We start from the raw sequence: 15341 nt of genomic DNA on the forward strand, positions 1-15341 counted from the left end.
GAATGCCGCTCTACAGACAGGTGCATTCAATGGGGCTTGTTAACTCTTAGACCAGCTGCAGTGAGCGCCTGGTAGTTGGTACACTAAACTATAGCTATTTAAAACAGGGGCGTAGCTATTGTTAGTGCTTCGGGTGTAGTGGAACCGGGTCCTAGGGATTTGAGGGAGGCCATCTGGATCCCAATTATGGCTACATATTGCTACAAAACTGTGGTCAGGGGGCATTTTCCTGTGTTGCGTGTGGGACTCTGACACCCTTTATACTCCACTAAAAACCAGTGAGCAATAATCAGTAGAATGGTGAACTATTTTTAGAAGGTTTTTTTTTTTTTTTGCAGACTTAAAACTCGATTGAAATAACTGTTCAGTTCATTATGTAAAAGGCGTTAACGCCGAAGTGTTGAATTAGCGGATTACACATCTCAGAGCACACCACAGAGCATTCGTCTGAATCCTGAGGGTGCTGGTGCCGTTTTCCTTGTCCCAATAAGCTGTAATTGTGTGCCCTGTTTGTTGGACCTTGTATTTGCCACTTTTAGCACTTTCAAAGCGCAGAAACCCTATCCACCGCTTATCAGAGTGGCTTGCACACCACTGAATCCTGTAAGAGATGTATGTGGATGCCATTGTGTCAGGGTACGGAACACTGCTGCCATCTGGGCTGCTTCAATCCCACCACCAACAAGGGAACCTCTTTAACTGGGCAATGCACTCCGGGACTGCTGGACGTCGCTTCCTAAAGATTGTAAAAAATATATCCCCAGTTTAACAGGAGTGTCATCCCCCATACACTGTGTGAGTTTTTGCAGTGTAACGAACAGTCTGTGTAACATTATGACGCCCTACATTTCTATAGTAACATATACTTTACACAATATAATAGACTGGCTTTGCTGTTTCTGTGTTTATGCACGTGCCTGTGTGTGTGTGTGTGGGGGGGGGGGGGGGGAGGGGCGGGAGGCGGGTTCGTGTGTACGTTAGTTAATTTGTCGGTGCCCTTGAATACACGTTTATGCACCCACATGACCCCCTAAACACTGATAATACAGTTCAAAGTAAAACAATGAAAACTGCGTATTGGACCCGTTTTTTCACAATTTCAACCTTTGCCTGACCCTTACTTCTGAACTGCACCTCCCTAGATGTCAGGGGAAAAGACGTAGGACCCAGGCCACCTTCCTGGCTTTGGAATCGGAAGATTAGGGTTCAAACCCTCAAGATCAGACGTTGCCTGAGTGTGCGAATTACCATCCCAGCTGTCTCTGACTGAAAATGATAGCCGGTGCAGAATCAAACCATATACATTCACTAATCCACTCCGCCCCTGACCTATTGTCGTATGTACTGCCCTGTTCCTCTACATGTCGTTTCTCATTTACATGCTATAGTCGCTAATACATACATTTAAATATATTATATGGTCACTCTGGACAAACCGGGGGCTGTGCCAACACGGATGACAGAATGACCCAAAAAATCATCAGCCACCAGCTTTAAAGTGATAACAGAAGAAGCAAAGCTCTCAAATCGTGGACAGCGAAAGGAAAATATCAACAGACCGTGTTCAATGAGCACTTTTAGCATCCCCGTTCCAGAGCAGAAACTGCAGGGGCTCCGCTCTTCCGCGCCACAGGCCAGATTAACCGACCAAATAACCGCAGCAGCGCTATCCTCGGCGGAGGGCAGGAAGCGGTAAACTGCGCCTCAGAGTGCAGCGCTCGGACCAGAGACCGTAAAGCGCCTTAATTACACGATACCGGCGCGAGGTCGGGCTGTAAATACTGTTTTTTCTGATGGTGCCTCTCGTTTGCCCTTTAAAGAGCATGGGTAAACCCGGTAGGTCTCACTGTAATGTGCTTTGGTATGCATGCACCCGCGCGTGTTTGAAGTGGGGACGGCACTTTATTTCTACAATAACCTGTAGCAGATGGTCCTGGTGGACTGTAGAGCACCAGCCAGCAGCGTGTGCCTGGGAATGAGGGTCAAGCCCACCTACTGCCTTGTGTTTACGTCACCAGCTGAAGCCAGGCCACTGGCGACCGGAATCCAGGTCCTTTGATCGTTTTAGGCTTTCAATCGATTTTGTTCTTCTTAAGACAACTCAAGTTACAGGTAAAAGAAACGCACCGAAAGACAGAATGCAGTGGCTTGGGAGAATGGGTTTATGCACCACGCACGCCATGCCCCTTGATCCAAAAGGGCAGAACCTATAGACAGGGCCACTGGAATTATGCAGCAGGACTAGATCGAATTATACGGCAACAAAAGGCAGGTTAGGCACCATAATGCTGCACATTTTGTGATAGCATTACTACATTATTTCATAATTTTGGCACCTGTTAACAATGTCTGGGCAGAGGGTTCGCCTTATTAATACTAGTTCAACGCCAAAATACAGCAAGTAACAACGGAGAGGTCACGGTGAACCTTTTAGGAAGGATCTCTCACTATGTAGGTAACACGTGTGGCAGTGATTTTAATAACTTTTAATCCGGTTGAGCTAGAAATATTGTGTTGAAATCTGCGGATTATACAGAAAATTATGGTTTATGCGGAAAACGTGGCAAATCCATACGTATGCAGAAAACACAGCGGCTGCAGAGTCAAATAATTCCAATACCCCTGGTATGCACGAGTGCATAACCCAGCAGAGATAGGTGTTGGTTAAAGGCAGTAAGGGGCATATTTATACTCTGTTTGCGCCGAATGTGCGTCAAAATGTTTGACGCACAATCGGCGCAAACACTGCCCCATATTTATACTTTGACGTCCGACCCCGCGGGCGTCAAAGTTCCACCATGTGCGCCATTTTTTGGAAGGGGGAACCAGCCTTGCGTTAATTATATGCAAGGTAGGCGTTCCCTTCCAAAAAATGACTTTAAGGCCTGTGCCCCATATTTATACTGTGACGTCATTTTGACGCACAGGAGGGGGCAGGCCTTAAAAAACGACGCCCAGCCTGATGGGCGCCGTTTTTTAACGCCTGGGTCAGGGCAGGCGTTAAGGGACCTGTGGGCTCAGAAGAAGCCCAGAGGTGCCCTCCCATGCCCCAAGGGACACCCCCTGCCACCCTTGCCCACCCCAGGAGGACACCCAAGGATGGAGGGACCCATCCCAGGGAAAGAAAGGTAAGTTCAGGTAGGTATTTTTTTTTGTATTTTTTTTGTGGCATAGGGGGGCCTGATTTGTGCCCCCCTACATGCCGCTATGCCCAATGGCCATGCCCAGGGGACGTAAGTCCCCTGGGCATGGCCATTGGGCAAGGGGGCATGACTTCTGTCTTTGCTAAGACAGGAGTCATTTCAATGGGGGTTGGGCTTCGAAAAAAATGGCGCAAATTGGGTTGAGGCCAAAATTTTGCCTCAGACCTGACTTGCCCCATTTTTTGACACCCAATCTCCATTTTCCCCTACGCCGGTGCTGCCTGGTGTGACTCTTTTTTTTTTACGCACACAAGTCCGCAGCGCCAGCTAACGTCATTCAATAAATACGGCGCCCGCATGGTGCGTTGAAATGGCGTTAGCCGGCGGTAAAATTTTTGACGCACAACTGCGTTGGCGCAGTTGTGCGTCAAAAAGTATAAATATGGGCCTAAGTATCTCATGACTACAGGTGCCTGATGGCCGGCTCATCTCGTGGAATGTCTGCACTAACCCAAACCCTGTATAGGTTTTTGCAGCCTCAATGGCCCAAAACAGCATGTGCCGTTTAAAAATATAAAACCAACATACTGAAGTGCCTTTTGAGCGCACGGCTCCACTCAGAATCGGCATTGTGGTCATTGGGCTCAAAATACCACTGCAACTCCACATCCACAGTCAGTTAACACAGACGCGTTGTATCTCGTTGGGTGGCCACATGCAGACTGCCATAGTCACTCCATAGCAACTTTTATTTATTTAAAGCCACGAAAGTCACCCCTTGGACGTATTCCTGCACGGTACCATTACATCGCCAAAGCTCTCAAGTTGTCCCACACAGGTGTAACGCAGTCAGCTAGTACCGTCTTATAAGGGGTCACCGCTTTGCATTCTGGTGTATGTAGTTGTAATCTTTAGGCTAGCAATGAACGCCTACAAGCACCCTAATCTAAAGCGAGGAAGAGAAGGCGCCTGACACGGAACAGATGTATTTCTCTCCCGCTCTCCATATAAATGCCTCTCAGTCCTACAGGACTAGGCGAACGGTGTCTCAGTCATAACCCTACGCCATCAGCCTGGCAGCCTTTGCATTCCTGCACGGTGCACGCAACTGCACGCCGCAGCCCTGACACGAACTAGCTGTCATCACGGCGAGCACACGGGCTCCTCGCTACGGGGCCAGCAGCACCTGACCAGCGCACAACTCCCATTAACAACAAAACATTTTCCACACACGGAGGACCCAGCACCCTCTAGTCAAGTGGGGTTGCAGACACGCAGCACCCGCTGTCCACGCAGGGCGCCTTCAGGGCGACATGCGTCCATCCACATATGTGAGAAGATGTAGGGTTCTCATGTGGGAAGCTGGTGGAATTACTGATGGATACCTTTCTCAAAATATTCCTAATTCCTAGTTTAGACTGAGCACTACAGCATACTTAAGCGCGGCTGGCACACGTTAAAAACACGCAGAACAAGTAACACTACTCCTTTCATCGATACAACGATACTTCCCGGGACACCGACAGCCGCCTCATGACACTGCAAGCCTCGTCGCCTGCTGCAGTACAGACTGCCATCAAAGTCCCAACTTTCACCTCAGGCAGGACCCGACCGCCGTATAGACCTGCACTTACCTCACGCGGGACGCTTCCCCTCGCAGGACTGTGGTGTCTGCCAAAGCGCCGGCGAGTCAGAGGTAGGCGAGCGGTGGAAGTTTTCAGTTGAAAGGCATCCAGGTATCCGCGCAGCCCGGACCCCCTCTGCTCTCTGTGCTGGTGCAAAAATAAACCCTTCTCCGTCGGAAAATGGCAAGCGATAAAAGCCGAAATCCTCCGACTCCGGCGGGGAGGAAGTGATGGGAAGGTCCGGGAGATGCTGATGCTGCCGCCGAGACTGCTGCTCCGATAGGCTGCTGTCACGTCCCCCGAGCCGAGAGATGATCACTGACCTGATTAGCACTGAGCGGCTCCCTGCATGGAGCCCGAGTAGCGGTGGATGCCTGGGCAGCGGGGGCACCGGGGGAGAAGGCAGCGGGGCCACTGGGGAGCCCTGTCGATGGCAGACTAATGGACGCGCCGCGGCGGAGGCTGGGGGCTCAGTGCGAGAGGAGGCGCTGCACCGTGTTAACCATCTGAGGGCTCACAGCCAGAGCCTGCAGTCCGCGCAAGGTGCATCCCGCGCAACAAAGGCTCCGGACCAGTAATTAGGGAGCCTGGAGCCCGACCAGAGCTCCGGATCTCAAATATGCTTTTTTTTAATACCCCTGTAAGCTACACGATAAAGAAGATTAACACGCTCGCTTTCTTGACCCCTGGGGACTTGGTTCGCGGCTCTCGCCTGGGCTAAGTGAAATGAGTGAGGTGAGCGCCTCATTCCCCAGCTGGCAATTGTCTGCCATAAGAAAATACAAGATGCGTGCAGTAAATAAGCGTATTTGGCAGTTGTTTAAAACAGGCTATGAAGCTGGTGGGTAATTATTACTGCACGGGGGGAGGGGCGCGTACAAGGCTGTGGCGGAAGAGGCAGGGGCTAGCATGGCTCCGTTATCCTGGAAGTAGCCCACTGTTTGTTGCCTGATCAGATAACAGATGAAACACGGAGCTTCTTTAATTAATTAACGCGAGCAGAGAAACAGCGGCCTCCGCGGGGGACCTTGCACGAGCTGCGGGCAAGATGCAGCTGTGTTACCACAGTGGGCCTGTCATCAAAGCCAAGTTTATTTAAAACAAAAAGGAAGATGAATACATGAAAGGGAGCACAACTACACCTTGGGTGCAACATTGCAGCCCAAGTCAACGTAAATTGACTTCTTTATGGCTTGTCAGAAGGCAACTGGCAAATATTTAAGTCCCTCTACGGTGACCTTTGACCTGTGATGAAACCATACAATTATCCAGAGAAGAGAGATCGACAAAAACACTATCTATATAGGTCCTCAGAGGAAGCCTGAGCCGTGTGGCACAGTAAGTGCTAGTGGGCCTGCTCGGAGGAAGTCCCAATTTAATAAATGTTAACACTGGCCGCTTTTGGCTGCTCGGCATCATCTTGTATGCCACGCCCGGTCCACCTGGCACCAACGGGGAAGAGCAGCAGTTTGTCGCTCCCTGTGATGACGTGAACAGCTTGGAAGGAATGAATGTCGGTGAATACAAATGCACATCTTTAAAATATATTTACGGTTATTGTTGCTGCTCCATCAATGTCATTCGATTACTCCCGATCGATGATTGCGCCGGTTCCAAAGACATACACGTCTCAGGCCAGAAATTTCAGGCTTTCAGATGCAGTTGGCAGAAAAGTATATGGACTTTTTTTTCTATTTTCATCGCAAATGCAGCACGTTCTTGACATGGACGTCAGTTCACTGAAATGCCAGGGGTAGCGAAAGTGACATCATACCCACTAGATCTCCACTTTCACTCACAGGCAAACAAATACTTACACATACGCACAAATTCACACTTTCTCTCTCATATATAAACACTCTCTCCCGCGCACAAACACACATTTTAAAGTATTTTTTACTTAGCTCAGTTGACATGGAAGGGCAAATTCCAGCAAATGGTACTCCATTTCCTTACACCAAAAAAAAAGCATTATTATTCACTATGAGGATAATAAAAAAATGTCAGAAAGCAAAAAACGTGGCGTCCCCAACTGACCTCAATAAGGAGGAGCTGCCACTCTGTTCCTAGCACTGAATTTGCCACCCCTGAGGTCAGTGGTCGCAAAGGCAGTGCCAGGGGTCGCAGAGGGGAAAGCAGGGGTCGCAGTGATTCCCACATAATGGGAATCACTTTTGTCTTTCTCTATTCATCCTTCCCTCACCCACTCCACTGTTACTCCTGTAGTTCTTGCTGTCCTTAAATTAAATGTTTTAATTTAAATGTCCCTATTTGGAGGAGCCATCAGCAGCCACCTGCTGCCAGACATACATTCCCAAAAACCTTTTGTGTGCATCTGTTGCTCCCTTGCCCCTGGCTACGTCCCGTTGCTTCCCTCTCCTGCTTCCCCACCCGATGCTCAATTGCTACTTGACCACTCGTGATCATTTACATATTTTTTTAAAGTTTTTTTGGAGGCTTGTCAGTTGCCATTTGCTGCCTACCCACTCTGGCATTCAAAGTGCAGCTTCACACAAATACTTTGTAAAAATATTTATCAATCTAAGGAACGGCCTCCAACTCAGATTGTTAATACAAAATAGAAAAGTTCACCCATGTCATTACGTAGGTATGAGGATGTGTGGAGGTGGCAGATTTCATACCTTAATTCGATTTGTCTTCATAAGAACTAGAGTTGGATCTCCCATACAGCTCATAGTCACAGGTGAAGAATGTGTTCGTAGACTAGGCAGAGACATCCATTTGTTCTTTTCCTTTGATTTCATCATTTAATTGCAGCAATAACACCAATAAACTAAATATGTTATTAGGAGGTAGCACAAGCACATTTTCATTTAAAACCACAACTTCTTTGAAATAGTTTTTTGTCCACATTATGACACTGGAGCTTCGGATTTTGGAAAACACTCATGTTTCAGTCTACGGTTAGGGGTGGGCGAAGAACTCGCCTCCGCAGGCGGAGTTTGCAGTGTTTTCCCACTCCGCACTCTGTGTGGAGTTCCGAAAAACTCTGTGAAGTGATGTGGATTCGAGTTTTTCCTCTCGCTTGTGCTGGCCAATGTTAAGTTGGTGAGCACGAGCAAGAGAAATCACAAGGTTGGCGAGCAAGATTTCTGAACCTGAGTGGTTGCAGTTGGCGCCACCGCTCACGATGAGAACGCTGACCCTTGCATTGAGGAAGCTGCCGCAAGAGTACAAAATCTACTCGAGTGGCAAAAAGAAGCTAGCGCCCTCTGGCGCTCCACGTGATGTCGTTTACACTGAGTTTACAGCGTGGGAGACACTCCAGTGTTGAAAATCAGTGTGACAGCACACCTTGCCCAAACTCTTATGCTCACAGAACTCCACGTACTGGTGCAGTTTTTTTTCTGCACTTTGCAGAGTTATTCATAACAGAACTCAGCGAACTCCGCCCAGGGCTTTATACAATATGGTATGTTCATGTCGAAGTGCCATCCTTTGCAAACCTAACCATGACAAATTAAATCTAAAACCTATTTTTTCTTCATTAAATTTCTAAAAAGTGTTGCACTTTTGGATGTAACTTATGTCAATTTCACACTTAAATAGCCGGACTTTGGCTACAAAACAGGTTCAAAGATGTTAGTGATTTGCAAATTCTACTGTCACTTCATGCATCAGCAGATTTTGCAGACCTTAAATGATAAAACACAGCAATATGCCACTGTTGTAGTTACCACTGTGTTCAAACACTTGAGCATAGCATGCTATCAATCCACAGGTTTGAAAGAGGGTGTAAAAATTGAAGAAGTAGATGAAAATGAAAATAAAGAGCAGAGTGAAGCGAGACGAGTAACAAACAGACTAAAACACAGGGAAGAAACAAAGTAGTATATTACCTCAAATACAGGACACAGTCTCTCAACCAGAGAGGAACACATTGGATTCCATCTGTATACAGATAGAATAAATACAATATTATTCAATCAACAATTAGGAAGCAGCAAATAATGCACCCCCAGACTGATCGATTTCCACTGATGAGTCACATATACAAGAAACATGAGCCAAGAAACGTCCAGCACTAATTGTTCACATGTTTAATGACAATTGCTAAATGTGAACTCAAGGGAAAGAATATATTAAAAATGCATTCGGGAGGTCTAGTACAAGCATGTCAGAGGATGGACTACTTCACTGAACAAGAAATGGCGAAGCCTAAAGGTCCTGCCATTACCTTCCTGCCTTTTGGCTTTGATAGTGCTTGTTCTGTTTTTTCATGGTTTTACATATTCAATTCAATATAAAAAAATATAGATTGGTTTTAAATCAAAACATTTTTAGGCCCAGCGAAGCACATTTTGGTTTAGTAGTCTCTGGTACTGGAGGGAACTACTTTGTGTGCATTTGCATTTTGGTTTAGTAGTCTCTGGTACTGAAGGGAACTACTTTGTGTGCATTTTCTCTTTGTGAAAGAGTAAAATTCTGCCTCTTACAGTGAAGTAAGTCAGTTGCTGAAGTGGGCTGACCCACTGTGCAATGCTGTATGCTATGAAATGCAGAAAATGAGAACAACACAACAGCAGCCTAATGGTTACAAAGGACTGGGTGAAAACCCCTATAGATAAATATATCACATTAAACACTTTAGTAAAATCATAAGGTCCAAGCTCAAGTCCGTCCCCATTCTCACTATATCCTGTTTCATTTCCATGAAACTTTAATAAAGAAGTGCAAAACAAAAGGTCCTGGCTCATGTCAGATCTAAAATGATAAACTACTCTGTCCAGTGAGTTTGAATTTATTAAAGTGCTTTTAGCACATACTACAAAACATTTCTGCCTTTCAGACATACAATTAAAAACAAAATATAAAAGTTTAAAAATGTATTTAAAAACAAAGTTGAAATACTATAGACACTAAAACAAGAACCAAATATGACAGACCCAAGAAGTCAAGGCGCATAGAACAATAATTCTATTGAAGCAACCCACAATGCAATAATAAACAGGATAGAAACTGAACATGTTCTTTTTAAGCATTCTGGAGTTTTGTACAGATCTCCCAATAGGAATGGCGTAGCAAGCAAACAAACCAAAAAAAAAAAAAAAACAATGCATTTAGGCCCAGTACTTTGACTGGGGGTGAATGATTGACATTGTTTAGCGTTCGGTCCATCATCAGTTTTTTTATGCATTTGTCACCCTAAGTGAGAAGTGTATTCCCAGACGTGAATCCTGTGCTTGCTCTACCACCAGATTCTAGCTAGCCTGGCTGCTAGGGGGTGATACCCCTAAACCGGTCCCAGGATGCTTGTTTGCGATCCAGGGAGGATCAGGCCTGGCAGTGCAGGGTGGACTGTTCCCATGGGGAGCTGGGTCAAGAATGATTTGCATATGGATGTTTGTAAACTGGAATGCGTGGCAAGCAATAAAACAATGGATTTAGGCCCAGATCTGTGACTGGGGTGAATGTTTGTCATTTTTTAACATTCTGTACATCATCTGTTCTTTTTACTCATGAGCCTCAAATATAGGCCTTTTGCCCTAATCACATACCCTACAAGGTCACGTAATAAGAAGAATGTTTGGACTGCTTTATTTCCAGGTTGCTCTTTGCGTGGGATCTTAGGGCCAGATGTAGGAAGCCTTTTGCGCCTCGCAACTGGCGAAAAAAGTAGTTTGCAAGGTGCAAAAGGCCTTCCGCGATGCAGAGTCACATTTTGCGAGTCAGTACCGACTCGCAAAATGTGATTCAGACTCGCAAATAGGAAGGGGTGTTCCCTTCCTATTTGCTACCGCATCGCAATGCTGAGTTGCTTTGTGACCGCGAATGCGGTCGCAAACCAACTCGCAGTTACCATCCACTTGAAGTGGATGGTAACACATTCGCAAAAGGACCCCTTCCCCTTTGTGAATGCCCACAAAAATATTTTTTCAGAGCAGGCAGTGGTCCTATGGACCACTGCCTACTCTGAAAAAAACGAAACAAAAAGGTTTCAGAATTTTTTCGTTTTGCAGCTCGTTAAAATTTTTAAAAAAACTGCTTTATGTAAAAGCAGTCACGGACATGGTGGTCTGCTGTCTCCAGCTGGCCACCATCCCCGTGAGTGCCTAGACTCGCTATGGGGTCGCAAACTGCGACCCACCTCAGTAATATTCATGAGGTGGGTCTTTGCGACCCCATAGTGAGTCGCAGAAGGTGTCTCGTATTGCGAGATGCAATTTGCGAGTCGCTATGACTCGCAAATTGCAAGTCGCAATTTGTTACTTACCTACATATGGCCCTTAGTTATTGTGTTGGACCTAGCCTTGCGGCAATGGCCGCAAATCAGCGTAAAATATTCCAGATCCTGTTTTTTACCATAAAGGGTTGATTTGTTTTTAATTATATTTAGGGACAGACGCCCTAACCCTGGCTTGGGCAAACAATATTGGATCAAATCAAACAAGCCAATGTGTTTTTTTTAAGTTTCCAAGGGCAACTGCTGTTTCTTGGAATTTTAAAAGCGATAATTGCTTATTTAGTGTGGCATTTTGGGGGTCATTCCAACTTCGGCGGGGTCCCCCGCCAGAAGACCGCACCGCAGTCAAAAGACCGCGGCGGTCATTCTGGCTTTCCCGCTGGGCTGGCGGGCGACTGCCAAAAGGCCGCCCGCCCGCCCAGCGGGAAAGCACCAGCAACGAGGATGCCGGCTCCGAATCGAGCCGGCAGAGTTGCTGGTGTGCGACGGGTGCAGTTGCACCCGTCGCGATTTTCAGTGTCTGACAAGCAGACACTGAAAATCAATGTGGGGCCCTGTTAGGGGGCCCCTGCAGTGCCCATGCCAGCGGCATGGGCACTGCAGGGGCCCCCAGGGGCCCCACGACACCCGTTCCCGCCAGCCTGGTTCTGGCGGTGAAAACCGCCAGAACCAGGCTGGCAGGAAGGGGGTCGGAATCCCCATGGCGGCGCTGCTTGCAGCGCCGCCATGGAGGATTCACAAGGGCAGCGGGAAACCGGCGGGAAACCGGCGGGAAACCGCCGGCTTCCCTTTTCTGACCGCGGCTTTACCGCCGCGGTCAGAATTGCCCTTGATGCACCGCGAGCCTGTTGGCGGTGCATCCTCCAACCCCGGCCCTGGCGGTCCATGACCGCCAGGGTCGGAATGACCCCCTTTGTCTCTTATGTGGTAGCAAATTTAAGTTTGAAGATGGAAATATTCCCAACCTTTCAGCTTCCTTGTTCCATTGAATCACATAACTAGATTTAGGCTGCATGGAGATTTGCTCTTCCCAGCCTTTCTCAACATGAAGGGGGCTATCTGACATTTGCACACAATTGATGAATAACCAACATCCACTTCCAAAACCACTGTCAGGAAGCTTGCTCGTAATTTAAGTAAAGGTTTCCCAAACATCCTCTCCTAGTGTCCTAATCATTCGCTTCACCTGTCAAGGCCCCACAGCTCTACTCCATAGGAAATTCGACTTCCCACTTTTGCTTGAAAATCATTGTTGATGAAGCTGGAAAACCTATGACTGTACTTATACACCATCCTCAAAATTGGATGTACTGCCTCTTCAGAATTACTAATGGTAGTTTGGGCAACTTAATCCCATTTTGCTGCAAGGGGGTTAAGTTTTTAAAACTATTTCAAAAGAAACTGACCAAGGTTGATCCGGGCCAGTAGCCATGACATTACTCATTCACATGGGTCCAGGGTTTTATCTTATTTATTTCGAATGAACGTTCAGATTTTGTACAACATTGCAATGGTTTTTATTAATCAAGCAATAAAGATTATCTAATGGTAGTATGAATATTGTTAGACCTGACATGCTTTAGGGTGGTCACCCCTAACTTTTTGACTGCCTCCCTCCACTTTTTGGACTCTGTTTTTGCTGGCTCTTAGACTCTGCACACTTTACCACTGCTACCCAGTGCTAAAGTGCATATGCTCTCTCCCTTTAAACATGGTAACTTTGGATCATACCCAATTGGACTATTTAATATACTTATAAGTCCCTAGTAATGTGCACTGTATGTGCCTAGGGCCTGTAGATTAAATGCTACCAGTGGGCCTGCAGCACTGGTTGTGCCACCCACTCAAGTAGCCCCTTTACCTTGTCTCAGGCCTGCCATTGCAAGGCCTGTGTGTGCAGTTTCATTGCCACTTCGACTTGGCATTTAAAAGTACTTGCCAAGCCTCAAGCTCCGCTTTTTCTACACATGTCACCTCTAATGTGTGCCCTAGGTAACCCCTAGAGCAGTGTGCTGTGTGGGTAAAAGGCAGGGCACGTACCTGTGTAGTTTACATGTCCTGGTAGTGTAAAACTCCTAAATTCGTTTTTACACTACTGTGAGGCCTGCTCCCTTCATAGGCTAACATTGGGGCTGCCCTCACACATTGTTGAAGTAACAGCTGCTGATCTGAAGGGAGTAAGACGGTCATATTTAGTATGGCCAGAATGGTAATACAAAATCCTGCTGACTGGTGAAGTTGGATTTAATATTACTATTTTAGAAATGCCACTTTTAGAAAGTGAGCATTTCTCTGCACTTAAATCTTTCTGTGCCTTACAATCCAGGTCTGGCTAGGTTTAGTTGACAGCTCCTTGTGCATTCACTCAGACACACCCCAAACACAGGGTACTCAGCCTCACTTGCATACATCTGCATTTTGAATGGGTCTTCCTGGGCTGGGAGGGTGGAGGGCCTGCTCTGACACAAAGGACTGCCACACCCCCTACTGGGACCCTGGCAGACAGGATTGAACTGAAAGGGGACCTGGTGTACTTCTAAGCCACTCTTTGAAGTCTCCCCCACTTCAAAGGCACATTTGGGTATAAAACAGGGCCTCTGCCCTACCACCGCAGACACTTGCTGGAGAAGAAACCTGAACCAGAAACTACATCCTGCCAAGAAGAACTGCCTGGCTGCTCAAAGGACTCACCTGTCTGCTTTCTACACAGGACTGCTGCCTTGCTGTTGGCCTACTGCCTTGCTGAACTCTTGTCTGGCTGTAAAAGTGCTCTCCAAGGGCTTGGGTAGAGCTTGCCTCCTGTTCCCTGAAGTCTCAGGACCAAAAAAGACTTCTCTTTTTCATTTGGACTCTTTGTGTGTCGAAAATTTCGACGCACAGCTTGCTCCGCGGCGAGAAAATCACAGCACACTGACACTGATCAACGCAACACCTTTGGGGTGACCGGAACTTTGACGCACTGCCTCGCAAGGACAACGCCGCCTGACTTCCAGAGGGTAAATCGACGCAACGCCTGCCGTGAGAACAAAAATTCCACGCACAGCCTCCTGTAACGACGCGCAGCAGGAAAACAAGCCGAAGAATCCACGCACAGACCCCGGGACATCTGGTAATCCTGTGAACCACAGAAAGAAACTGTCCGTGTGCGGGAAAATGACGCACAACTTCCCCGCGTGAAAAATAACGACGCAAGTCCGTGTGTGCAGGGGAGAAATCGACGCACACACCATTTTCCATGTATCTCTTCTTCTGCGGCCCTTGGCGGAGATTTTCCACTTTAAACCAGGTACTTTGTGCTTGAAAGAGACTTTGTTTGCTTTTTAAAGACTTAAGACACTTAGGCGGTCATTCCGACCCTGGCGGTCATGGACCACCAGGGCCGAGGACCGCGGGAGCACCGCCAACAGGCTGGCGGTGCTCCCAAGGGCATTCTGACCGCGGCGGTGCAGCCGCGGTCAGAAACAGAAAAACCGGCGGTGTACCGCCGGTTTTCCGTTGCCCTGGGGAATCCTCCATGGCTGCGCAGCTTGCTGCGCCGCCATGGGGATTCCGACCCCCATACCGCCATCCTGTTCCTGGCGGCCGGTATGGGGTGTCGTGGGGCCCCTGGGGGCCCCTGCAGTGCCCATGCCTATGGCATGGGCACTGCAGGGGCCCCCGTAACAGGGCCCCACTGAGAATTTCAGTGTCTGCATAGCAGACACTGAAATTCGCGACGGGTGCAACTGCACCCGTCGCACCCTTTCCACTCCGCCGGCTCCATTCGGAGCCGGCATCCTCGTGGAAAGGGGTTTCCCGCTGGGCAGGCGGGCGGCCTTCTGGCGGTCGCCCACCCGCCCAGCGGGAAACACAGAATAACCGCGGCGGTCTTCTGACCGCGCACCGGTATTCTGGCGGCTCCCGCCGGCACCGCGGTTACAGCGGCCGGCGGGAGTCAGAATGACCCCCTTAATATCACTTTTCAGTGATATCTCTACAATTTGACATTGCATCTTTATTCGTTTTGACCTACAATTATCCAGATAAATATTATATATTTTTCTAAACACTGTGTGGTGTATTTTTGTGATGCTATATAGTGTTATTGTATGATTTATTGCACAAATACTTTACACATTGCCTTCTAAGTTAAGCCTCACTGCTCAGTGCCAAGCTACAAGAGGGTGGGCACAGGATAATTTGGATTGTGTGTGACTTACCCTGACTAGAGAGAGGGTTCTTGATTGGACAGAGGGTAACCTGACTGCCAACCGAAAACCCCATTTCTAACATTGGTGATCAGCGGTGAGGATAGGACTTGTATTTGTGCAGTGACATACAGTAGCTAAGTACTTCACTACCTACCCACAGGTGAAGGTCAACTTGATT

The 15341-nt window shown here is 47.7% G+C and overlaps 1 protein-coding gene across 5 annotated transcripts in view; it reads right to left on the reverse strand.

The window, feature by feature from the left end:
• CDH12 (cadherin 12) overlaps positions 1-5788 on the reverse strand; it is a 2251017-nt gene extending 2245229 nt beyond the window's left edge. Inside the window, exon 1 of one of the 5 annotated variants that reach the window (XM_069219514.1) lies at positions 4778-5788. The gene's annotated coding sequence lies outside the window, so the exon portion shown is untranslated. The remainder of the gene's footprint in view (positions 1-4777) is intronic. The other 4 variants (XM_069219517.1, XM_069219515.1, XM_069219518.1 and 1 more) reach the window with 4 other exon arrangements.
• Positions 5789-15341: the final 9553 nt, after the last annotated feature.

Source organism: Pleurodeles waltl, chromosome 2_2, assembly GCF_031143425.1.
Source record: "Pleurodeles waltl isolate 20211129_DDA chromosome 2_2, aPleWal1.hap1.20221129, whole genome shotgun sequence".
Lineage (NCBI taxonomy): Eukaryota > Metazoa > Chordata > Amphibia > Caudata > Salamandridae > Pleurodeles > Pleurodeles waltl.